Here is a 26,106-nt window from a genome sequence, read left to right as displayed (position 1 = left end):
AAAGATTCGGGGGGCGCCGTGGCGGCACGGGGGGTAGCAGTGGGGAGTGGGGGGGAGAGGGAGAGAGAGAGGGCTCCCCCCTGTTCCCCGCTGCTCCCCCCCCCCCCCGCACCGCCGCGCCTCTCCCAGCCCCCCGGCGCCCCCCGAATCTTTACGCCCGAGTACTGAAGTACTCGAAAATGGCGGTACTCGGGTGCGTAAGTACTCATTACGAGTACGTTCGCTCATCTCTAGTCCAGACCTATCCTTTCCAGTCAGCATAAAAGCGGCCATCCGGAATGCGCACCGTGTGTCATATATTTTTTAACTGGCCAATTTTATGCACCAAAAAATTGCTCATCTGAACAAGCGCATTGGAATCCAATGCTTTAGATGTTCGCGATTTTTGTCCAGCGTTAACGGTTGTGTGGAGGAGCCCTTAGTATCAGACAGAAAATAAGTATATTAGGCATTTCATAGGAGTTGCTGAGTTAGCAGTGGCACCCAAGAATCGTAGTCGCTAAGGCAAACTACTCGAGCGAGTAGTGCCTTATTCGAGTACCTGCCCGCTTGTCTCTAAAGATTCGGCTGCCGGTGAGTTGCGGGAGTGAGCAGGGGGGAGCGGGGGGAAGAGAGTGAGAGAGAGATCTCCCCTCCGTTCCTCCCCGCTCTCCCCCGCCGCTCCCCACCGGCAGCCGAATCTTTAGCGAGTATGCTTACTCATCTCTAGTCATTATAGATTTTGCATTAGGATCCATAACTTTCACAATTTATATGACAGCACATATAGAAATTGTTAATTGCAATTAATATTTCCTCTTCATTGAATTCTTTCCAATGAAATCATGCAGCCAACAAATTTTCTTTCAATTCCATTGTCTGAGGGCTCGTTCACACGGGTGTATGCATACAATGCTGTGGGTCTCCCGCAGTGTTGTATACATTACAGCCCATATGCTCTGCTGGGAGAGCGTTGGCAGAAACTACTTATGGGATTTTTCTGGTACACAGTGTGCTCTGTACCGACCCTGAAGAAGCTCCTGCCCCCTACAGATAAAGTGATGTACAGCCTCCATTAGCTCTTTCTGACACTTATATGGAAGGCCTTTCTTTATCCGTATTAGTTATCTGCTTAATTTTCTTTAATATTCATTTGATATTAGTTTTGGTTGACATTTTGGGGATTCAGAACCAATTACCTGTTTTCCATAGAGTTATAGCTTTAATATATAATATTTTGAACATACTATGGTCGTCCTGGAGCCAATTAATATTGTATGTTGAGGAACCGCTGTGATTCAAAGCATGTACTAACGGCTTCAGTAATGAGACTTATCATGTACCTCTCTGGTAAAGTCATCCTTGAGGTGTATTTGGTTGTTCAAAACTAAACTAAAAGAAAATGGACAGTAGCTAAAAGTAACACAAAACTAACATCAAAGTGTTTTCCTCGGAACAATACAAATTCTGGCCAGTTCTAATACTAACGTTCTAATAGTTCTAACGCTCTTTTTCTAATTCAGTTTGTTCTTATATTGTATGTCCACTGATAAAAATATATGGTAGACTCCTTGAAAAAGAATTAGGCTATTTGCGCTTTCTCAGTCACCACACATCAACCTACCCTTTCCTTTGTCATTAGTCCAGCCAACATGGTCTGAGTTCCTATATGTCTAGTAGAGATGAGCAAGTATACTCGCTAAGGCACATTACTCGAGCGAGTAGTTCCTTAGCCGAGTATCTCTTAACATTCGGGGACCGGCGCGGGTGACAGGTGAGTTGCGGCGGGGAGCGGGCGGGAGAGAGGGAGAGGGAGATCTCCCCTCCGTTCCTCCCCGCTCTCCCCCACCCGCCCCTGAATCTTTAGAGACGAGCGGGGAGATACTCGGCTAAGGCACTACTCGCTCGAGTAATGTGCCTTAGCGAGTATACTCGCTCATCTGTAATGTCTAGCCATTGGGTTTTTTTCACTTTTGACATGGTACTGAAAAACTTGAGGGAAATTTATGCCAGAACTGATCTCACAGCTTTTGATGGGATCATTCATGGTATCCAGCCCGTCAATTGTGATTTCATATGTCCCCCTGCACTGGACAGAAAAACAATGCATACATTGTGCTGTTTGGCTATGGGTGATGGACCGGTGAAACTTTGCACAAAAATGTCATTAGTTTTGCCCAATTTGGGCATAAAACAACAGTCGATATGCACACAGATTTAGAGTAGGTTCCCAGCCTGGTCATAGCAATCTTCAGAGGCCCAACCTCATACTAGTAGGCCTATTTTGCTCTTAAATTTGTCATAACTTTCTTTACAAGACCCTTTCCCGAATTTGTTATTTATAATAAAAGTCCACAGAATTGAAATTTGGACAGTATTTTGGTGGACACATGCAAAAATAAAATCTAAAAGCAAAAAATTAAAATGGAAAAGCTATCAAGGGTAACAAGGAAAGTCAAGATCAGGCAACATGAGTCAAGGATCATTTAACAGCCCAACACTTCCATAGGCAGGCACCACTGTGATGCCCATAGAGATGCCTATAGGGGAACCTATGGTTAACATCTATCTTTTGACTGATCAAGCATAATGCTTCAAAGTAGTAACTGAGGGTGGTAGCTAAGCAGCAGCTGCTAACTGGTAGACAAAATTTCAAAAGGCACCTCTTCTAAGTTGCGGCTTCATGTTACCATATAGTATTTTCATCATGGGGCATAATGAAAATACATTCTTACTTCAGGAAGCTTACGAAGAACCTGAGCTGGGCATCCAGTGATAGGCTCCATAGCAGTCATATGATTAGTCTATTTGGTATGCATAGTGTAATATTGATACTATATAATAATATACATTAAATTGATTGTACCAAGATGGCATTCCCTGTTCATATGCTCTACTAGAGCATATGAATGACATAGAGCAAGGTCCACCATTCGAGACCCCTTCCAAAATGTCTGAAAATGGAGAGCATCTCCTGTCCCGGCAAGCCTTCTGCTGTCCTGTTATTTCAGGGCATCCATTGCTGTGTACGGCCATCCTGTAATAATACATCTTCCCTATAGCAGTTGAATTACGCTGGCTGTGACTTTCCCCAGCAAATTCAGCTGTGTGTATAGGGGAGCTGCCAGCTGATCACCCCAAGCCCTGCATTCTCAAAGGGATTATGCTTTTTGGCACAACCCCTTTAAGTATACCTATTTTCTACGTATCAAGTTGAATGGTAAAACTGAAGATATTATTGCAGAACTGGTCACATATGCATTTAGATCATAATTGAAAAATCTATGCTATACACTCACTGTATGAAACAATGGTGGGTTTGTTACCAACACATTGATATTAATTGTGCAGCAGATTTGAGGAAACAGCAGGACCTCAGGCGAATATTCAGGGAATTATACCACTGGAGCTTTCTTCATACAGTTTAATGGATTCTGAATATTTTGGTCTTCATAAAAATTTTTATAGACCATAAGATCTGCAGGGAGTATTTTATAGACTGTAGAAAGCTGTAGGACTGTGGAGAAACCATAAGGAGAATGCAATAATTGCTTTCAATAATAAAGGAATATATCGATCCATTAACGCGGGTGTAAAATAAACATTGATTACAGACAAGAATATTATACATTTCTGATTTTAAATATCAACTTTATGTGTATTTACACCCAATAATAATGTGCATTTGAGTGAAGCCATGATTGGTTAGACACATTTATCATTCTGGATGAGAACATTTTTCAATTTTCAAATTGTTTTAAGACTGTGGTACAATATCATTAAAGAAACATTGTCATGGCAGACAGACCTAACTACATAGGAAAATACTTCTAGATTAAAGCACTATAGACAAATGAGGAAATATTGATTATTAATTACAGAGGCCGAAAAGGTGGTAATATTACCTGCGGTGCAGAAACAAACTGCATTATTATCTATGGGGAACAAGAGGGGTATGAAAGCAGAGAAAGGGGATTATTGATGGGGATGATAAAGGTAGCATTATTACCTACGGGGGAAGAAAACGTGACATTTTTACTGATGAGCTATAAGGAGGTACTACTGATGGGGGTACAAAAGAGGACACTTTCATTGATAGAAGTACAGCATTTACTGTATAGGACATAATTGGGCAGTATGGATAAGGAGAGGTGTGGACAATACAGAGAGGATGCTGAAAAAACAGAGAGCCAAATATGTCTGTGTGTCAAATTCTGCAGAGACAAGTTGTTGCCGGGAGAAGTCATCATGGTGGTCTGGGCCCATAAAGAGAAAAAAAAAGGAAACAGAACAACACCAATATGTCATCTGTGAGCACTAGAAGTAAACACCATTACTGTGAGGGAATACAAAAGGCATGGCTTAACGTAAAAGTGGCATGACGTAAAAAATGTGCTGTGATGTCCTACAAGTGCCACAAACTCTTACTCTCTTTTTCTTAGTCAATAGTTTGGAGGTATGAGCTGCCTGTGGCGTCTCTTGCCAAAGAAAAAAACATGGCAAAATAAACCTGGGAAAAACCTGCAAAAAGAGTCTGTTTTGGGCATAGTTTATAATAGTTTGTACATTTCAAATACACTTGGGAGGAGGCATCATAACTGAACTGCTCCCTACGGTGGGCAGCCTTATTCTGGCCCTTTTGAGATTTGAAATCTCCAGTCATACATTAACAATAAATGACTAACAACCTGGTTATACAAGTATATGTATACAGTAATACAGAGTTATACAATAAGTAACTAGTAGCTTAGGTGCATGTACAATCCTGCAATACCATGCCACTCAGGCTGAAACACATGGTAGCTTTCCTCCGCTTTATTCCCTGGCCACTATGGAGATCATAAAAAACAAGCAGTAGTTACAGTAGAACCTTTATACTGAGATCAGACAATTTTTCAAAAAGAGTAGTTCAGGAACCCAGGTCAGCAATGGTGGAGTAGAAAGAAAACGAAAATGTCAGAAAAGGGAGTCGCCACAGGTCAAACTCAAAACCAGCAGCTAAGTTTGGTACAGAAATTCAAACAGAAGGCAAAAGTTCTGTCAAGTTTAAAGGGGTTGTCCAGGATTATAAAAATATGGCCACTTTGTTTCTGAAGCAGTACAACAGCTGTCCATGGGTTGTGTTTGGTACTGTAACTTACAGTTCCAGGAAAAAGTAAGTGCACCCTTTGCATTTACCTGGATTTCTACATTGATGACTAATTGTGGTTTGATTGTTGTTATCTAAGTCACAATTATAGACAAACACAATCTAACTAAAGTAATAACACACAAACAGTTGTACAGTTAGGCCTTCTGCACACGGGCGGATTTGCATTGCGAAATCCGGAGCAGGATTCCGCCTTCGCATTCTGCAGAAAATCCAGCCCATAGCATGCTATGAGAATACGCGATTTCCTGTCCATGAGTGGAAATCGATTGTGTGGGCTATGCACGGCCTGCTTCCATTAAAGTCATTGGAAGCCGTCCATCTTATGGCCATTCTGCATTCATCATTCCAGAATGGTCGCATCAGCCGCGTCATTGCCATAGCGTCGGCGCGGTGTCCTCTGCACTGCGGATGTGCGCCAGCACGGCGGCGGCACATCAGCAGCAGAGAAGAAGATGCCAGAAAGGTAAGCGAGGATCACTGGCTGGGCACTTGGTTGAACTCCGCTGCGGGAATCTTGCATGCGGGGTCCAACCCACCCGCGTGCAGGTGGCCTTAATGTATTTTATTGAGCACATTGAGTAAACAACTGCAGTACAGGAAGAAAAAAGAAAGTGAACCTCTGGGTTATTGACTTCTCCAAGAGCTAATTGGCAAAAGGTGTTTCAATTAAGGAGATGAGTTTGGAAGTGTGCTTTTTTATGTGCTCTGTCCATTAACTAAAGACACACAAAGCCTGGTTACTGACAAATCTGTTCTTCTTAAGAAGGATCAGTTAATATGAACCATGCCTCAATACGAAAGACCTTCAGAAGCTGTGTTAAAGAAACAGAATCTGGAAAAGGCTACAAAAGCACTGCTAAAGACCTGGTTGTACATCAATCCATGGTTCAACAAATTACTTACAAATGGAGAAAATTCAGGATTGTTTTGCTACTCTCCCTAGTAGTCGGCATCCTGTTAAGATCACTCCAAGAGCACTACTAGCAGTCCTCAAAAAGGTGAGAAAAAATGCAAATGCAAGGGTAACAGCAAAAGACTTATAGAAGACTCTACAAACAGTAAAAATGTCTGCTTATGTGTCCACTATTGGAAAACAGTGAACAATAATGATGCTAATTCCTCCATGAAGGAAGCTGCTGCTGTCTAAAAAACACACACATTATAGCCTGTCTCAAGTTTGGCCCAAACCACCAGGATGTTGCACAATGCTTCTGGAAAAATGTTCCATGAACAGATGAGGCAAAAGACAGATGAGAACTTTTAAACATAGATGCACACTATGTTTAGATGAATAAGAACTAGAGATGAGCGAACGTACTCGTCCGAGCTTGATGCTCGGGCGAATATTAGGGTGTTCAGGATGCTCGTTACTCTTAACGAGTACCACGCGGTGTTCGGGTTACTTTCACTTTCATCTGTGAGACGTTAGCGCGCTTTTCTGGCCAATTGAAAGACAGGGAAGGCATTACAACTTCCCCCTGTGACGTTGAAGCCCTATACCACCCCCCTGCTGTGAGTGGCTGGCGAGATCAGATGTCACCCGAGTATAAAAATCGGCCCCTCCCGCGGCTCGCCTCAGATGCGTTGTGAGTTAGCTGAGGGAAAGTGCTGTTGTGTTGGAGCTGCTGTAGGGAGAGTGTTAGGAGTGAGTGTAGGCTTCAAGAACCCCAACGGTCCTTCTTAGGGCCACATCTATCCGTGTGCAGTAGTGTGGAGGCTGCTGTTAGCAGTGTTGCACAATTTTTTTTTTTTCAAAATCGGCTGTGCAGAGCATTGCGCCCTGCAGTAATACTACAGGGACAGAAGTGGTGGTTAGGCAGGGAGAGTGTTAGGAGTGAGTGTAGGCTTCAAGAACCCCAACGGTCCTTCTTAGGGCCACATTTAACCGTGTGCAGTACTGTGCAGGCTGCTGTTAGCAGTGTTGCATTTTTTTTTTTTTCAAAATCGGCTGTGCAGAGCATTGCGCCCTGCAGTAATACTACAGGGACAGAATTGTGTAGGCAGGGCCAGAAGACATATATTATTGATTGAATATAGTCAGTGGGCCTTTTCTTTAAAAAAAAAGGGAAACATTCTATTTGGCCTGCCTCTGACAGTCCTCAGCATTCTGGGTACGTGTGTGGTGGGTGGAGAACGTAAAGAAATCATACGCAGCCAGCTACGTTTAACAGCAGGCTTGCACCAATTTATTTCCTGCCTGGGAAAAATCACCGCTCTGCTGCACTTCATATAACACTGCAGTTCTGTGGAACACAGTTCTTATCTGATTGAATATAGTCAGTGGGCCTTCCCTTTAAAAAAAAAAGGGAAACATTCTATTTGGCCTGCCTCTGACAGTCCTCAGCGTTCTGGGTACGTGTGTGGTGGGTGGAGAACGTAAAGAAATCATACGCAGCCAGCTACGTTTAACAGCAGGCTTGCGCCAATTTATTTCCTGCCTGGGAAAAATCACCGCTCTGCTGCACTTCATATAACACTGCAGTTCTGTGGAACACAGTTCTTATCTTATCTGATTGAATATAGTCAGTGGGCCTTCCCTTTAAAAAAAAAAAGGGAAACATTCTATTTGGCCTGCTCTGACAGTCCTCAGCGTTCTGGGTACGTGTGTGGTGGGTGGAGAACGTAAAGAAATCATACGCAGCCAGCTACGTTTAACAGCAGGCTTGCGCCAATTTATTTCCTGCCTGGGAAAAATCACCGCTCTGCTGCACTTCATATAACACTGCAGTTCTGTGGAACACAGTTCTTATCTGATTGAATATAGTCAGTGGGCCTTCCCTTTAAAAAAAAAAGGGAAACATTCTATTTGGCCTGCCTCTGACAGTCCTCAGCGTTCTGGGTACGTGTGTGGTGGGTGGAGAACGTAAAGAAATCATACGCAGCCAGCTACGTTTAACAGCAGGCTTGCGCCAATTTATTTCCTGCCTGGGAAAAATCACCGCTCTGCTGCACTTCATATAACACTGCAGTTCTGTGGAACACAGTTCTTATCTTATCTGATTGAATATAGTCAGTGGGCCTTCCCTTTAAAAAAAAAAGGGAAACATTCTATTTGGCCTGCCTCTGACAGTCCTCAGCGTTCTGGGTACGTGTGTGGTGGGTGGAGAACGTAAAGAAATCATACGCAGCCAGCTACGTTTAACAGCAGGCTTGCGCCAATTTATTTCCTGCCTGGGAAAAATCACCGCTCTGCTGCACTTCATATAACACTGCAGTTCTGTGGAACACAGTTCTTATCTGATTGAATATAGTCAGTGGGCCTTCCCTTTAAAAAAAAAAGGGAAACATTCTATTTGGCCTGCCTCTGACAGTCCTCAGCGTTCTGGGTACGTGTGTGGTGGGTGGAGAACGTAAAGAAATCATACGCAGCCAGCTACGTTTAACAGCAGGCTTGCGCCAATTTATTTCCTGCCTGGGAAAAATCACTGCTCTGCTGCACTTCATATAACACTGCAGTTCTGTGGAACACATTTCAAATCTTATCTGATTGAATATAGTCAGTGGGCCTTCCCTTTAAAAAAAAAAGGAAACATTCTATTTGGCCTGCAGGCTTGCGCCAATTTATTTCCTGCCTGGGAAAAATCACCGCTCTGCTGCACTTCATATAACACTGCAGTTCTGTGGAACACAGTTCTTATCTGATTGAATATAGTCAGTGGGCCTTCCCTTTAAAAAAAAGGGAAACATTCTATTTGGCCTGCCTCTGACAGTCCTCAGCGTTCTGGGTACGAGTGTGGTGGGTGGAGAACGTAAAGAAATCATACGCAGCCAGCTACGTTTAACAGCAGGCTTGCGCCAATTTATTTCCTGCCTGGGAAAAATCACCGCTCTGCTGCACTTCATATAACACTGCAGTTCTGTGGAACACAGTTCTTATCTTATCTGATTGAATATAGTCAGTGGGCCTTCCCTTTAAAAAAAAAAGGGAAACATTCTATTTGGCCTGCCTCTGACAGTCCTCAGCGTTCTGGGTACGTGTGTGGTGGGTGGAGAACGTAAAGAAATCATACGCAGCCAGCTACGTTTAACAGCAGGCTTGCGCCAATTTATTTCCTGCCTGGGAAAAATCACTGCTCTGCTGCACTTCATATAACACTGCAGTTCTGTGGAACACATTTCAAATCTTATCTGATTGAATATAGTCAGTGGGCCTTCCCTTTAAAAAAAAAAGGGAAACATTCTATTTGGCCTGCAGGCTTGCGCCAATTTATTTCCTGCCTGGGAAAAATCACCGCTCTGCTGCACTTCATATAACACTGCAGTTCTGTGGAACACAGTTCTTATCTGATTGAATATAGTCAGTGGGCCTTCCCTTTAAAAAAAAGGGAAACATTCTATTTGGCCTGCCTCTGACAGTCCTCAGCGTTCTGGGTACGAGTGTGGTGGGTGGAGAACGTAAAGAAATCATACGCAGCCAGCTACGTTTAACAGCAGGCTTGCGCCAATTTATTTCCTGCCTGGGAAAAATCACCGCTCTGCTGCACTTCATATAACACTGCAGTTCTGTGGAACACAGTTCTTATCTTATCTGATTGAATATAGTCAGTGGGCCTTCCCTTTAAAAAAAAAAGGGAAACATTCTATTTGGCCTGCCTCTGACAGTCCTCAGCGTTCTGGGTACGTGTGTGGTGGGTGGAGAACGTAAAGAAATCATACGCAGCCAGCTACGTTTAACAGCAGGCTTGCGCCAATTTATTTCCTGCCTGGGAAAAATCACCACTCTGCTGCACTTCATATAAAACTGCAGTTCTGTGGAACACAGTTCTTATCTGATTGAATATAGTCAGTGGGCCTTCCCTTTAAAAAAAAAAGGGAAACATTCTATTTGGCCTGCCTCTGACAGTCCTCAGCGTTCTGGGTACGTGTGTGGTGGGTGGAGAACGTAAAGAAATCATACGCAGCCAGCTACGTTTAACAGCAGGCTTGCGCCAATTTATTTCCTGCCTGGGAAAAATCACCGCTCTGCTGCACTTCATATAACACTGCAGTTCTGTGGAACACATTTCTAATCTTATCTGATTGAATATAGTCAGTGGGCCTTCCCTTTAAAAAAAAAAAGGGAAACATTCTATTTGGCCTGCAGGCTTGCGCCAATTTATTTCCTGCCTGGGAAAAATCACCGCTCTGCTGCACTTCATATAACACTGCAGTTCTGTGGAACACAGTTGTTATCTTATCTGATTGAATATAGTCAGTGGGCCTTCCCTTTAAAAAAAAAAGGGAAACATTCTATTTGGCCTGCAGGCTTGCGCCAATTTATTTCCTGCCTGGGAAAAATCACCGCTCTGCTGCACTTCATATAACACTGCAGTTCTGTGGAACACAGTTCTTATCTTATCTGATTGAATATAGTCAGTGGGCCTTCCCTTTAAAAAAAAAAGGGAAACATTCTATTTGGCCTGCAGGCTTGCACCAATTTATTTCCTAGCTGGGAAATCACTGGTAATACAGCATGCTGAGGGGTAGGGGTAGGCCTAGAGGACATGCACGTGGCCGCGGACGCTTAGGCCCAAGTGAGGGTGTGGGCACAGGCCGAGCTCCTGAGCAAGGTGTATTGCAGCCGACTGCTGCGCGATTAGGAGAGAGGCACGTTTCTGGCGTCCCCACATTCATCGCCCAATTAATGGGTCCACGCGGGAGACCTTTATTAGAAAATGAGCAGTGTGAGCAGGTCCTGTCGTGGATGGCAGAAAGTGCTTCGAGCAAGCTATCATCCACCCACAGTTCTGCGCCGTCCAGTGCTGCAAATCCGAATCCTCTGGCTGCTGCTCCTCCTTCCTCCCAGCCTCCTCACTCCACTACAATGACACATGCTCAGGAGCGGGAAGACTCCCAGGAACTGTTCTCGGGCCCCTGCTCAGATTGGGCAGCAGTGGTTCCTCTCCCACCAGAGGAGTTTATCGTGACTGATGCCCAACCATTGGAAAGTTCCCGGGGTCCGGGGGATGAGGCTGGGGACTTCCGGCAACTGTCTCAAGACCTTTCAGTGGGTGAGGAGGACGATGACGATGAGACACAGTTGTCTTGCAGTGAGGTAGTAGTAAGGGCAGTAAGTGCGAGGGAGGAGCGCACAGAGGATTCGGAGGAAGAGCAGCAGGACGATGAGGTGACTGACCCCACCTGGTGTGCAACGCCTACACAGGACAGGTCTTCAGAGGGGGAGGCACGGGCAGCAGCAGGGCAGGTTGCAAGAGGCAGTGCGGTGTCCAGGGGTAGAGGCAGGGCCAGACCGAATAATCCACCAACTGGTTCCCAAAGCGCACCCTCGCGCCATGCCACCCTGCAGAGGCCGAGGTGCTCTAAGGTCTGGCAGTTTTTCACAGAGACGCCTGACGACCGACGAACAGTGGTGTGCAACCTTTGTCGCGCCAAGATCAGCCGGGGAGCCACCACCAACAGCCTCACCACCACCAGCATGCGCAGACATATGATGGCCAAGCACCCCACAAGGTGGGACGAAGGCCGTTCACCGCCTCCGGTTTGCACCGCTGCCTCTCCCCCTGTGCCCCAACCTGCCACTGAGATCCAACCCCCCTCTCAGGACACAGGCAGTACCGTCTCCTGGCCTGCACCCACACCCTCACCTCCGCTGTCCTCGGCCCAATCCGGCAATGTCTTGCACCGCACCGTCCAGCCGTCGCTAGCGCAAGTGTTTGAGCGCAAGCGCAAGTACGCCGCCACGCACCCGCACGCTCAAGCGTTAACCGTCCACATAGCGAAATTTATCAGCCTTGAGATGCTGCCGTATAGGGTTGTGGAAACGGAGTCCTTCAAAAGTATGATGACGGCGGCGGCCCCGCGCTACTCAGTTCCCAGTCGCCACTACTTTTCCCGATGTGCCCTCCCAGCCCTGCATGACCACGTCTCCCGCAACATTGTACGCGCCCTCACCAATGCGGTTACTGCCAAGGTCCACTTAACAACGGACACGTGGACAAGCACAGGCGGGCAGGGCCACTACATCTCCCTGACGGCACATTGGGTGAATTTAGTGGAGGCTGGGACAGAGTCAGAGCCTGGGACCGCTCACGTCCTACCCACCCCCAGAATTGCGGGCCCCAGCTCGGTGGTGGTATCTGCGGCGGTGTATGCTTCCTCCACTAAACCACCCTCCTCCTCCTCCTCCAATGCAACCTCTGTCTCGCAATCAAGATGTGTCAGCAGCAGCAGCACGTCGCCAGCAGTCGGTGTCGCGCGGCGTGGCAGCACACTGGTGGGCAAGCGTCAGCAGGCCGTGCTGAAACTACTCAGCTTAGGAGATAAGAGGCACACGGCCCACGAACTGCTGCAGGGTCTGACAGAGCAGACCGACCGCTGGCTTGTGCCGCTGAGCCTCCAACCGGGCATGGTCGTGTGTGACAACGGCAGCCTCACGCACGTGCCATGCCTGGCCCACGTCTTTAATTTGGTGGTTCAGCGCTTTCTGAAAAGCTACCCACGCTTGTCAGACCTGCTCGTAAAGGTGCACCGGCTCTGCGCACATTTCCGCAAGTCCCACACGGACACTGCCACCCTGCGGACCCTGCAACATTGGTTTAATCTGCCAGTGCACCGACTCTGTGCGACGTGCCCACACGGTGGAACTCTACGCTCCACATGTTGGCCAGGCTCTATGAGCAGCGTAGAGCTATAGTGGAATACCAACTCCAACATGGGCGGCACAGTGGGAGTCAGCCTCCTCAATTATTTTCAGAAGAGTGGGCCTGGTTGGCAGACATCTGCCAGGTCCTTCGAAACTTTGAGCAGTCTACCCAGGTGGTGAGCGGCGATGCTGCAATCATTAGCGTCACCATTCCTCTGCTATGCATCTTGAGAAGTTCCCTGCAAAGCATAAAGGCAGACGCTTTGCGCTCGGAAACAGAGCCGGGGGAAGATAGTATGTCGCTGGATAGTCAGAGCACCCTCCTGTCTATATCTCAGCGCGTTCAGGAGGAGGAGGAGGAGGATGAGGAGGAGGGGGAAGAGACAGCTTGGCCCACTGCTGATGGTACCCATGCTGCTTGTCTGTCATCCTTTCAGCGTGTATGGCCTGAGGAGGAGGAGGAGGATCCTGAAAGTGATCTTCCTAGTGAAGACAGCCATGTGTTGCGTACAGGTACCCTGGCACACATGGCTGACTTCATGTTAGGATGCCTTTCTCGTGACCCTCGCGTTACACGCATTCTGGCCACTCCGGATTACTGGGTGTACACACTGCTCGACCCACGGTATAAAGAGAACCTTTCCACTCTCATTCCCGAAGAGGAAAGGGGTTCGAGAGTGTTGCTATATCACAGGACCCTGGCGGACAAGCTGATGGTAAAATTCCCATCCGACAGCGCTAGTGGCAGAAGGCGCAGTACCGAGGGCCAGTTAGCAGGGGAGGTGCGGAGATCGAGCAGCATGTACAGCACAGGTAGTGCAACAGTCTTTAAGGCCCTGGACAGCTTTATGGCTCCCCAGCAAGACTGTGTCACCGCTCCCCAGTCAAGGCTGAGTCGGCGGGAGCACTGTAAAAGGATGGTGAGGGAGTACGTAACCGATCGCACGACCGTCCTCCGTGACGCCTCTGCCCCCTACAACTACTGGGTGTCGAAGCTGGACACGTGGCCTGAACTCGCGCTGTATGCCCTGGAGGTGCTTGCTTGTCCTGCGGCTAGCGTCTTGTCAGAGAGGGTGTTTAGTGCGGCTGGGGGAATCATCACAGATAAGCGTACCCGCCTGTCAACCGACAGTGCCGACAGGCTAATACTCATCAAGATGAACAAAGCCTGGATTTCCCCAGACTTCTCTTCTCCACCAGCGGACAGCAGCGATACCTAAGCAATACGTAGGCTGCACCCGCGGATGGAAGCATCGTTCTCTCTTACATCCAAAATGGGGACATTTCTGCTTCATCAATCTGTGTATAATATTCCTCCTCCTCCTCCTCCTCCTCCTGCTCCTCCTCCTGAAACCTCACGTAATCACGCCGAACGGGCAATTTTTCTTAGGGCCACAAGGCTCACTCATATAATTTTTCTAAACAATTTTTATACGTTTCAATGCTCTTAAAAGCGTTGAAACTTTAACTTGAACCAATTTTTCGTTAAACTGGGCTGCCTCCAGGCCTAGTTACCACTTAAGCCACATTAACCAAAGCGATTAATGGGTTTCACCTGCCCTCTTGGTTGGGCATGGGCAATTTTTCTGAGGTACATTACTACTGTTGGTACACCAATTTTTTTGGGCCCTCACCTACAGTGTAATCATATTAATTTATATGTTCTTCGCCTGCACTCATGGTACAGAAAGGTGTGTGGGGTTGGCCTACACTTTAGCTACATAAATGTAACTGGGGCCTTGTCTATACTGCAGCTACTGAAATGTGAAAGAGACTGTTATCTCCCTAAAATGCTGCAATGGGAATGTTACTGGGGCCTGTCTTGAGTGCTACTATTACTGAAATGGAACTAAGACTACGCTCCCCCTATACTGCTGCTAGTGATATGTTAGTGGGGCCTGTCCCTAATGCTACCGCTGAAATGTTAATAATTCTGGGCTCTGTCTATACCGCTGCTAATGGTATGTCACTGGGGTGTGGAAACAGAGGCTTCACAAAGACATGATGGCGGCGAGGCCATTTCCCACCAACGCTGTTACTGTTAAGGTGCATATAACCACGGACACGTGTAGAGGACACATAGTGCCTCCAAAACATCCCCCTCCTCCTCCAACAATGAAAACATACTTGGCAAATACCTTTGCATTGGTCCGTCTGGTGGCAGTCCAAGAATTTCACCTTTAACGACACAACAAGAGAGCACCACCACCATCCCCCCGCCACGGCCCACTTAATCCTGGCCACATTCCGAAAACCAACTACATAAAACCGCGCTACCAGGTCCGCAGTCACCACCACATTACCACCAACGAGGTTACTGTTAAGGTACATATTACCAGTCTGACTGGGGCATGCAGTGTGGGCCGAAGCCCACCTGCATTAAGCACGACATTACTACCTCAGCTGTGTTGGGCAATGCAATGGGATATATTTATGTACCGCCGGTGGCTTCCTGGCACCCACCCATGCTGTGGGTCCACAGGGAGTTGTAAATGCATCTGTTTCCACTTCTAAGGAACCCCAGTCTGACTGGGGCATGCAGTGTGGGCCGAAGCCCACCTGCATTAAACATGACATTACTACCTCAGCTGTGATGGGCACTGCAATGGGATATTTTTATGTACCGCCGGTGGGTTCCAGGGAGCCACCCATGCTGTCGGTCCACAGGGACTTCACGATAGGGAGTTGTACCTGCCTGTGTCTATGAATTAAAAAGCCCGGTCTGACTGGGGCATGCAGACACCTTGACAGAATGAATAGTGTGTGGCACATAGGTTCCCCATTGCTATGCCCACGTGTGCAGCTCCAGATGGAGGTGGCACAGGATTGGATTTTTCATTGCTTCTGTACAGCATTGTGGGCTATCGCCCCGCCACTTTTAAAGAGGGTCGCTACCTAGCCGTGCCAACCCTCTGCAGTGTGTGCCTGCGGTTCCTCCTCATGGCAATCGCACTTATAAATAGACATGAGGGTGGTGTGGCATGAGGGCAGCTGAAGGCTGCGCAGGGACACTTTGGTGTGCGCTGTGGGGGGGGGGGGGGTGGGCAGCATGTAACCCAGGAGAAGTGGCAGCGGAGTGTCATGCAGGCAGTGATTGTGCTTTGTTGGAGGTAGTGTGGTGCTTAGCTAAGGTATGCATTGTTAATGAGGGCTTTTCAGAAGTAAAAGTTGTTGGGAAGGGGGGGGGGCACTCTTGCCGCTATTGTGGCTTAATAGTGGGACCTGTGAACTTGAGATGCAGCCCAACATGTAGCCCCTCGCCTGCCCTATCCGTTGCTGTGTCGTTCCCATCACTTTCTTGAATTGCCCAGATCTTCACATATGAAAACCTTAGCGAGCATCGGCGAAATACAAAAATGCTCGGGTCGCCCATTGACTTCAATGGGGTTCGTTACTCGAAACGAACCCCCGAGCATCGCGATAATTTCGTCCCGAGTAATGAGCACCCGAGCATTTTGGTGCTCGCTCATCTCTAATAAGAACCCCACCACCAAAACTTCAACTGTGAGGCACGGTAAAGGAACCATCATAGTTTCGGGCTACTTTGCGGCCTAAGGGCTTGGCACCTCAGGATCACTGAGGGAGCAATGCATTCTTAGGTTTATAAAAATATTTTACAGGAGAATATAAGGGCAGCAGTCCCGACCTCAATCTGAGAGGTTGTTAGGTGACTCAACAAAACAATTACCCAAAGCACACAGGAAAATCAACTAAAGAATGGTTGTATTTTGGAACTGCCTGGTCAGAGTCTTGACCTTAACCCTATTGACATGTTGTATCAGAAAATAATGTGGACAGTGCATACAAGGCATCACAGAAATATTGACCAACTAAAACACATTTAATGGATGAATAGTGCATGCTGCATACATCTTATTTTCAGCTATAGGAAATGTTTGGTGTAGGTGAATGCTGTCAAGGGGAATCTGCAAAATATTATATTCAAAGCTTCACTTACTTTTTCTCTCTGCACTGTTGACATTTACTCAGTTTGCTCAATAAAATACATGAATGGTACAACTGCTTGTGTGTTATTAGTCTAGGTAAATTATGTCTGTCTCTAATTATCACCTAGATGACAATTGTACCACATGTTATTAGTAGTTAATGACGAAGTTGCGTTAATTTTAAAGGGTTCCCTTACTTTTTCTTGGAATTGTATTTCGATCAATGTAAGAATGTATAGGTATGGTTCTATTTTCAGAAGACGGTAGCCATATTTTTTCTTTTGATCCCTTTAAGGCTGTAGATTAGTAATGCTGAGACTCTTAATGGACCAAGCCAGCCAGCAGCAGGAGAATAGTACAATGTAAAGTAGCAAATTCATGTAACCCAGGTCAAACATACTAAGATGCACTGAGTAAATTTTCTCCAGTTTCCTCCTGGTGCATATAGTGGTTCCTAAGACAAATTTAAACAGTGACTTCTGTCAATTGATTGAGTCGAATGCCTCAGAATAATAACCAAGGGTGGTAGATAAAGGAGCATGCTGAATGGGCCTTGTAAGGTCCTCACAGATAGATAGATAGATAGATAGATAGATAGATAGATAGATAGATAGATAGATAGATAGATAGATAGATAGATAGATAGATAGATAGATATGAGATAGATAGATAGTGAGATAGATAAATAGATAGATATGAGATCGATAGATATCAGATAGATAGATAGATATATAGATAGGTAAATAGATATGAGATAGATAGATAGATATCAGATAGGATATAGGTAGATAGAAGACAGATAGATAGATAGATAGATAGATAGATAGATAGATAGATAGATAGATAGATAGATAGATAGATAGATAGATAGATAGGAGATAGATAGATAGATATGAGATAGATAGATAGATAGATAGATAGATAGATAGATAGATAGATAGATAGATAGATAGATATGAGATAGATAGATAGATAGATAGATAGATAGATAGATAGATAGATAGATAGATAGATAGATAGATAGATAGATAGATAGATAGATAGATGGTAAATCCAATACCAGTCACCATAGAGAAATGAAATTATCAGTAACCCTATGTTATTTTTGTCATTGATTAGAAAAAAAATGAGTAAATAAATATGTATATATATATATATATATATATATATATATATATATGTGTGTGCATTTTTTGTATTTCTATATCATTTGAGATTTTTCAGCAGATGATCCTTATTATTAAAAACTGTTCTGATCTTAATGCACATTCCATATGAACATGAGGTTGTATCCCGAGCAGAAGTTGAAAAGGCATTTATCATGAAGGTGACAGCAGATGTGTCCTTGATAAGGCTATAATGCTTTATGCAGCTTGAATAAAGACAGGTGGTAGCCTTGGAGGTAGTATGTGACCACCCATTTATCTCCAACTGTTTGTGTTCTCTTCTAATCTAGTAAGCATGTGAGCTGGCCAGACAGCTGTGACCAACAGTCTCCACATAGGTGCCTCAGATGCCCTGGGAAACAAGCAATGCCTTGACTCTGTAGATGATTTTTGACCCAAAGTGAAGGGTCAAAACACTAAACAGCGTTGATGATGAAATGGCATTTGTAAGACAATTCAGCTATTGTATTTTAGTGTTTTTTATTACTAACACAGTATTAATAATATATAGTTAATTTAATTGTGAAGTAGGTTGTCATCAAAAAGCTCAAGTTCAAGTTGAAGTAAAAAGGGCTGTCTAGTCTAGAAGACTCATTTTCAAATAGTCATCTAGGGAATTCTCAGTTAAAAGAAGGCGCTGTTGTTTCAACACACTCATCTATTATCCAGGTCAGAGAGCAGCTACAAAGAAGGTCTCTGGAGAATCCAGCATCCTCATGCCTTATATGACTGATTGCAATGGATATCTTGTAATACTTTATTGCTCCTCTAGTAGCACTGTAGTTACATTTAACATTCATGGTGCTGATTCCTTGCATTGATTATGACTGATTGCTGGATACTTAAAAGGAATTTGTGACCAGCTTGAAAATGGTGACATAAATGGCATTTAGGGAAAACTAAATTATGGAGTATGCTAAAGTTTATTTGTTAGTTTTTCTATAAAACCAGTTATGCCCGCGTACCCTGTAAAAATCAGGTTTAGTCTCTTCTGTGCTGTGAGTAAATCACTACTGCGTCAAGAGTGGTGTCGTCTCTCCTTAAAGAGAGCACCCAAAAAGTATGTTGAGACATTTAGGGGTTGGTGGGGGGCATTGTCTCTCCCCAAGGAGATCACCCAGAAGGGGTATAAGAAGACACCTGAGAGGTGAGTCAGGAGACTTATAAGGTCACGCATGCTTCTCTGGGTAATTTATGCAAATAAGGAAGATGGAACAATACCTCTGCATCGCCAACTATTCGATGGCAGCATTCCTGCAAATCAATGTACGAGTCTATAACAAGTCTGTAAAACAAGGATTGGGAATAGGAAACCAAACCAGAAAACCATGCATAGACAGCTGTTTCGGGGTGTTTGCTCCTCATCAGTGTGCAGTAGGTACTGGCCCATAGAATAAAGTTATTGTGCCATTTTTGCTGCAGTGTGTACTCTATAAAAACAAGAGCCTCGCCAAAGTTCCATTTAACTCAACTTAGAAATTGTTAAACATTTTTCGGTCCATTACATTGTACATTAAATAGTACTATTGAAAAATGAAACTTGCCCCACAAAAAACAAGCCCTCAGACAGTTACGTTGATGAATTAATTAAAGAGTTAGGATTTTTTGAAAGTGGGGAGGAAAAAACGAAAATAAACTAAATTGCTGCGTCCTTAAGGGATTAAAGAAGATCTGTCAGTAATCCAGACACGTCTATTTTAGTATATTCTAGTATTCTCCATGAAATAACAATTTTGTTGCATGTTTTTATGAACTGGGCATTACCATGACCCTTAATAAAGAGTTGGGACCATATACAGTTCCGTACTATCAACATTAATTTGACAGCGTCAAACCCTTCAGTGAGGGGAATGATAACGCCCAGTTGTCAATTTCATACAAAATTCCAGGAAGAAGGGGGCGGAGCCTGGCTGCTGAGCTAGATGGTGGTCTGAGTACAGAGCTCCCTCTCAGTGGTGCCTTCCAGGGCTAAATACAGCAGCTACAAGCAGGGCAGATGGGGAAGATTACAAAGGAGAGAGGAGGGGAACCCTCAGGAACACCCCGATCGCAAAAGGGACAAACAGATATGCAGAAATACCTTAAAGAACGGAGCGCGCGCTCCCCCTGCTCCCAGCTAAAGATGGCGCCGGCCCGGGAATCTGCAGCAGCTCACAGTAAGGCAGAGGAGGAGGGGGGTCATCAGAGGAGGAAGAGGGAGAGAATGTCTCTAGAGCTTTTATGAGAGACTTATTCTCCCAAGCCCTACTTCCACTCAAGTCAGATCTTACAGAGATCAAGGAGGACCTGAAGCAAATGGGGCGACGTGTAGAGGACTTAGAATCCACCTCTGCCTCCATTATCACACACTCATGTGAGATGGAGAAAATCATAAAAGAACAGCATGAGCAGCTCAACAAAACCCTGATAATGCAAGAAGACCTGGAGAACAGGAACAGGCGCAGCAATGTGCGCATCAAAGGGCTCCCTGAATCCTGGGCTACTGACTGTCTCCACAAAGTTGCAACAGAGATTTTCACCTCATTATTAGGAGCAGAAAGAGCCGCAGCTATTAACATTGAGCAGATACACAGAGCCCTGCGCCCTTTACCCCCTGCATCAGACCCTCCAAGGGACGTGGTCTGCAAATTGCTCATGTTTCCAGATGCTGTAGCTATATTGAGAGCAGCAAGACAACAAAAAGAACTCTGCTATGCCGACACCCCTATACAGCTATTCCAGGACTTAGCACCCTCAACCCTGGCGAAGCGCCGGGCACTGCGTCCGCTCCTGGAAATATTAAGAGAGAACGGCATAAAATACGCCTGGTTGTTCCCGTTTGGGCTGGGAGTTACTTACAAAGCTCGCAGGCTCAATGTACGAACCCCAGAAGATCTGCAACAGCTATGGCAACTAATAGAGGTAGAACCCGTACAGCTTCAAGGATGGTTACCTTTGCCCGATTTACCAAGATTCCCCAGCCTAGCTGTGCAGGAGAATTGGCAGACTGTGAGCAATCCGAAATCGCCGAAGAATAGAAGGAAAAAATCAAAAGAAGACGTCGCAGAAATGGATACCTGAAAGAGACTCTAGTCCCTACTAAATTCGTACCTTTAAGTAGTTGTTCCCTCTCTCACCCCCCCCTTAGACAATATTTTGAGAATAGTATTTCTCAGGGTGATGCACAACATTCATCAAGAGACCCTGGCTTACAGAACGGGAGGGGATTCGCCCCCAATATTGCCTCAAGTTCCTTATCTTGGGCAGGGAGAGAGGAATCAGCTGGCAGTTTGCCTGCCGAGGAAGAAGGGGTTATACCACATACTTCCAGACCCCCCCTCTCTCCCTTGGGTGACGACTCTGAGGTTTTCCCAGTTCGGGAACAAATGTCTTTCCCCCTGCAGGACACGAATAGTCCTGGAGGGCGCCTGCCAGGTCAGGCTGTTGATAGTTTCCCTAGTGACCCTGGTGTTAGGGGTCACTGGTTCAACACCGATTGAAACTCTCTCCCCCCCTGGAGGAGGACCGGAACTACACCGGACCTCTCCTTGACAGGGCGCAGAGTGCCAAAGTTCATTACTGTTTATACTTGACTTCTGTTTTTTTTTTTCTCGTTTTTTTTAACCTACTCATCCTTCCCGTCCCCCTCTTTCCCTCACTCCTCCCCCTACCCCTCAGGTGAGGACCCCAGTGGTATATTGCAAAAGTATAATCGTCAATTAATATTATCTTCTTTTCTCAGATATCGCTTTACCTTTCTACATACGGCAAACTATGAATGATCTACGCTTCACATCATTCAATGTCAAGGGCCTCAACTCGCCGCTGAAACGCCACAACATCGCAGTGCTGCTAAAAAGGTACAACTCGAAAATTGTTCTCCTGCAGGAGACGCATTTTAAAGGGGACAAGTGCTTCGCATTGCCAGGCAGACAGTACCCCCAATGCCATCATAACTCCCATCCCTCGTCGGCATCTAAAGGAGTCTCCATACTCCTTCACAAGTCTGTGAATTTTGTATGTGAGTCCCAATATTCGGACGGAGAGGGGAGGGTGTTATTTCTTAAAGGTCTCTTGGATAATGTTAAAATCACTATAGCAAATTTATACGCTCCAAACACGGACCAGGTCACGTGGTTACTCAAACAGTTAGACACACTCAAACATTTTGCAATAGGTCACGTGATATTGGGGGGCGATTTTAATGTCACCCTTAACCCGGTATTAGACTCATCCGTGGGCCGATCCCAGATCTCGCAGGTCAAATTAAGAAAACTTAACCGAGGTCTCCAGGAATTGGGAATGATCGATGTATGGCGTCTCCTTAACCCCTCAGTGAGGGACTACACTTTTTTTTCTTCGGTCCATTCCTCTTTCCAGAGACTGGACTACCTGTTGATATCCAAGGGACTAGTGGAGTTTCTAAATAAAACGATAATAGATCCGCTGACTATCTCTGACCACGCCCCCATACACATCCTGCCCAGACCCATCCACCCACCCTGCAAAGAATGGAGATGGAGACTAAATCCGTCACTGTTGGACTCAGAAGACGAGGCTACAAAGCTCTCTAAAGCTATTGAGGAATACTTTCTTCTGAACGCGAACGGAGAGGTCGGCACCCCCACAGTCTGGGAGGCCCATAAGGCCTATGTGAGAGGCCTATTAATCGCACTAGGCTCCAGGGTCAAGAAAAAATTACAAAAAGATATAGATACAAAACTCGCATCAATAGCTAAGCTGGAACAATCTGTCAAACGTTCGCAGACTCTTGATAACTTGGAGAGACTAGAAGACTTAAGAAAAGATTTGAAACTCTGCCTTGAATCGAGGTTCAACAAAAAGAGCCTCTTTATGAAGCAGGTGGTGTACGCGCAAGGAAATAGGGGCAGCAAATTTATGACATCGCTAATTAAAAAAACCCGGGCCAAGAAGACAATTAGAGCCATCAAAACCACATCGGGCACAATGGCTACATCCTCTGAGGAAATTGCCAAAGAATTCCAGATGTTCTATAAAAAATTATACAACATACAAACATCCCACACGGGAGGAGGGAATCAGAGTTTGCAAGAACAAATTGACAGGTTCCTCCAGAAAGTAAATATGCCTAAGCTGGATCACCGGGAAGCGGAATCTCTGCTGACCCCGGTTTCCCAAGAGGAGGTAAAAAACCTGATAGATTCCTGCCCGCCTAACAAAAGTCCAGGCCCTGACGGATTGACCAGAGCTTATTATAAAACCCTTCAGGCAGTGCTGGTTCCAAGGCTAACGGATCTCTTTAACGCCCTACTGGGGGGTAAAAAACTACCTAGACAGGCACAGGAGGCTCAGATTACCCTTATCCCAAAAGAAAATAAAGACCCCACACTTTGCGGAAATTATAGGCCGATTTTGCTTATTAATTTGGACGTAAAGTTCTGGGCGAAGCTTTTGGCAAAAAGGCTCGAGGCCCTGGTCCCTTACTTGATTGACGTGGAACAGGCAGGGTTCGTGAGGGGGAGAGAGGGCAACAACTGTCATAGACTACTACACGCAGCTCGTTATGCCCAAAAACACCAAATTCCCCTAGCCTTTGTAGGCACAGACGCAGAAAAGGCGTTTGATAGGGTGAATTGGACATACATGAAAAGTGTGCTGCTTAATTACAATCTACCACCAGACTTTGTATCTGCTATTTTTACACTCTACGCTAAACCCCACGCGAGACTGCGAGTAAACGATGCTATGTCCCCTCCATTTGAAATAAATAACGGTATACGGCAGGGGTGCCCTCTCTCCCCCACACTATTTGTTCTGGCTCTGGAGCCTCTCCTGGTGGAAGTAAGACAAAACCCGAACATTAAAGGCCTTTCTATTGGGGACAAGGTACTGTCTTCAGCGGCATTCGCCGATGATATTGTCTTTTTGATCACCAACCCTATTGAGGGTCTCCCCGGGCTGGTGGGGCTGCTGAACCTCTTCGGAGAAATTTCAAATTTTAAAATCAACTGCCATAAATCCACAGTGCTGAATATCTCTATCCCCCGCGCCCTTTCTAACACCCTCTCGACATCCTCCCCCTTTACGTGGTCAGAGGTGTCACTGGACTATTTAGAAGTGATTATAACAAAAAGAGCGGAAGACCTGTTCAAAGCTAACTTCATACCATTGGTAAACAAAATTAAGAACCTTCTGAGATCATACGATATACCATGTATATCGTGGTTCGGTAGGAAGAACATCCTGAAGTCTTATATACTTCCAATAGTGCTTTATAGAATAAGGATGCTTCCTATTCACCTCCCTACAAGCTTTTTTAAAACCCTGCGCACCATTTTCTCCGGCTTTGTATGGAGACAACGGAGGCCGAGACTGGCCTATAGCCTAATGATAAGGAGGGGGCCTGAGGGAGGCATCGACCTGCCCAACATAAGCGATTATTACAGGACTTCACAACTAGGTTACTGGATGAATCTAGTGAACCCGATAGGAGACAAGTTACTAGCAGCAATGGCCCTGCAATATAACAGGGAGGCTTCGAAGGGGGATCTATGGCTACCCGAAAAAAAACGCTATAGAGCAAAAAACTTTAATCCCTTGCTGAGAGGCCCGTATGAAGTATGGGACGGGGTAAGAGAGAGATTGGCTCCGTCACCCTCACCAACCTTTCCCCTGAATACAATACACAAATTACTAGACCTCAGGGCTGATCCAGTCACTGAGTCGGTCTGGAAAAAATTCAGAACCCTCAGGATTGGAGACTTGCTTTCCATAGCGCATCTTTCCCCTTCAGAGATACTCCAAACCCTCCTGCCCTCGCATAAGCTATCTTTTCTACACCAAGCAATGGTGACCAGCGTAATAGGAGAATTCATTAAGAGATATAAAGGGGCTAGACCTATGCTTCTCTTTGAGACTACCCTGAATAACAAAGACCCAAAAGTAAGGAAAATTGCTCCTCTACGTAAACGCTACATAACACCTCAGAGTATAACTAAACCAGCTTTCATTAGGTCCTGGGAGAAAGAGCTTGGCGTTTCTTTATCCCAAGAAGACATCAATTCAATATTAGCAACTTCATTTGGTATCTCCCCCTGCATTATGGCTCAGGAGGCGCACTATAAACTGCTTGTAAGGTGGTATAAGACCCCGCAGTGGTTCTATGCTTATAAATTAGCCTCCCACGATAAATGTTGGAGGTGCGGTAGAGAGGAGGGGTCATACCTCCACCTATGGTGGAACTGCCCCCGCCCCCCTAAAATCCTACTGGAGGGGAGTTGAGGAGATCCTGAGGAAAAGTAAACCAAACTTCACACTCTCACCAGAGATACTGTTCCTCTGGAGGCCTTCCGCAACTTTCCACCCCAGAAAGGACAAACTGATGGCATTCCTGATAGACTCAGCTAAAGCATTAATACCACTGCACTGGCAATGCGAAGCACCCCCCTCACTAAAACAATGGAAAGAAAGAGTAGATAGTCTCTTTAATCTAGAAGAGCTGACGAGTTGGAAGAATGGCACACATAACAGATTTACCAAAATCTGGAACCCCTGGCGCAGCTTGAGGCTCCTGGACATCTTTTCTCATAGAGGTACCTCTCCTACTACCACCACCACCTGAACCCCCCCCCCCCCTTGCCTCCCGTCCCCCCCCCCTCCTTTTCCCACCCCCCATTTACCCCCCCCCCCCCGTCTCCACTTAATTGTTTATTAAGAATTTTATGTTTGAGGTTTTATCTCAACGCCTTGGTCTCAGGATTAGCGCTAAGTAGCGCGAAGCACCGGGATGATTGAGATGCAAAATGCGTACTTAGTATGAATGTAAGCAAACAGCTATACCACAACCTAAGCTTGTAATTTGATCCAAATGATTGTTTGTTTCTTGCATTGAGTGAAAAGATAACTGTTTTTGATATCCTAGATGATTTGTCTGTTACAAAACTTGAATAAAAATTGATTTAAAAAAAAAAATAAAAAATTCCAGGAAGAATAACAGAAGTTTAACATAACTTGCAGCTCTAAGCAAATATGACACATAATTTTTGTTGCATGGAGGTTGCATCAATTATTGACTAAAACGGACGAGTCAAGGGTGGTGATAGGTTTTCTTTAGAAACACATTAGGCAACAGTTATATACTGCACTACCTAATATATACGGTCATTTCAAAGAAACCAAGCAATAAAATATGTATATACATAGAGGAGCGTTAGATTTTCCTCAGACTGCATGTACCAATGTCCCTCTGCAGAATTTGCGACCCCTCCATCCCTTCTCACTTTATATCCTTAAAGGCAACGCCCCTTTTTATTCAAATGT

This window comes from Eleutherodactylus coqui, chromosome 2 (assembly GCF_035609145.1).
Source record: "Eleutherodactylus coqui strain aEleCoq1 chromosome 2, aEleCoq1.hap1, whole genome shotgun sequence".
Classification (NCBI taxonomy): domain Eukaryota; kingdom Metazoa; phylum Chordata; class Amphibia; order Anura; family Eleutherodactylidae; genus Eleutherodactylus; species Eleutherodactylus coqui.
Note: the sequence above shows the minus strand (reverse complement) of the source record.